Source organism: Cynara cardunculus (genome assembly GCF_001531365.2).
Source record: "Cynara cardunculus var. scolymus isolate 2C chromosome LG 15, CcrdV1, whole genome shotgun sequence".
Taxonomy (NCBI): domain Eukaryota; kingdom Viridiplantae; phylum Streptophyta; class Magnoliopsida; order Asterales; family Asteraceae; genus Cynara; species Cynara cardunculus.
The window spans coordinates 4,832,759-4,834,236 of record NC_037542.1 but is presented as its reverse complement, the minus strand read 5'-3'; positions in this window follow the sequence as shown (position 1 = coordinate 4,834,236).

The following is a 1,478-nucleotide window of genomic DNA, read 5'->3' as shown; positions in this document are numbered from 1 at the left end:
TAATTGTTTTGTATAAAAATAATTTATTTAAATAATTAAAAGAAAAAAATAAAATTGGAGAGAAGGGATTGGGCCATGTGGCTTGCAAATTGACTTGCAAATTTTGCAAGTAAAATCCTATGTGGCACAAAATTGCATTTTTGCAATTGCTTTTGCAATCCATTTGCAAGCCCCATGTGGGTGCTCTTAGAAATGTTTTTCTTTCATTTACTTTTYTATGTCTTCATTTATGACATTCATAATGGGTAACCTATCAAAAGCTTATTGTTTTTGTCATGCTAGTTTTCCACTTCGAAAACCACATTCTCTAATTCAAAAACCTTTTCAAATGCATTTTAGCATTTAACATTTATCCTTATCTATATTATATTATAAAACATTCGACAAAATCTCTTAAAAACTATTTTTTCATGCGTAAAATACTGTTATTAATGCATATTACTTAAAACTCAAGATTGCAAGTAGATTGTGCGTAAGTACAACTTATTAAAGCTTCATATCTGAATTCGTGTAACTAACTACAGATAAACATAATCAAATACATGATAAACATCTCATTTTAAATATAAAAAATCTAAAATATAATTAAAATAATCATTAAATTCTAACGAAATACTTAATTATTATCTTTATAAAATGTTATATGATTAAATCAAAAATAATTGATTTGATATTAACATTGATATATTTATTTCAAATTTTTATGATATATTCAAATTTATATTTTATTAAAAAATAAAATCATTATTGCTTTCTTAAAAACACATAAAATCGTATTATAACATCGGCATAGACAAATAATAAAATAGAACATTAAAATCGAGATGTGTCTCGCTGCATTACGCAAATACCCTTCTAGTTTATTTGAATTGTTTTATAAAACTATTATTCTAAAAGACTCGCTGCAACAGTTGTCCTGGTTGTCGTGTTTCAAGGCTAATGTCTTAATTCAAATTAAGCATGTGGCATGTCATAGCCTAATGCGTAGAATTTTTAACTTGATATTTGATTTTTTTAATTACCTTTTCAATGTCTTTTTTGTTAGTTTTTAATATATAATTTAATTTAAATTATTTATTATCATTGACTCATTGAGTAATAATAGTAGAAAACATATGTTTATATTATATCTATACTATATTATAAAGCATTTGACAAAAACTCTTAAAAACCACTTTTTATACGTAAAGTACTATTTATTAATGCATATTACTTAAAACTTAATATTGCAAGTAGATTGTGCGTGAGTACAACTTATTAAAGCTCCATATCTGACTTCGTGTAACTAACTGCGGATAAACATAATCAAATACATGATAAACATCTTATTTTAAATATAAAAAATTTAAAATATAATTAGGATAATCATTGAGTTCTGACAGAATCATTATCTTTATAAAAAATTATATTGTTAAACCCAAAAAAAAATTACTTCGCTATTAGACATAAATTAAATTATAATAAAAAATTGAATTAAA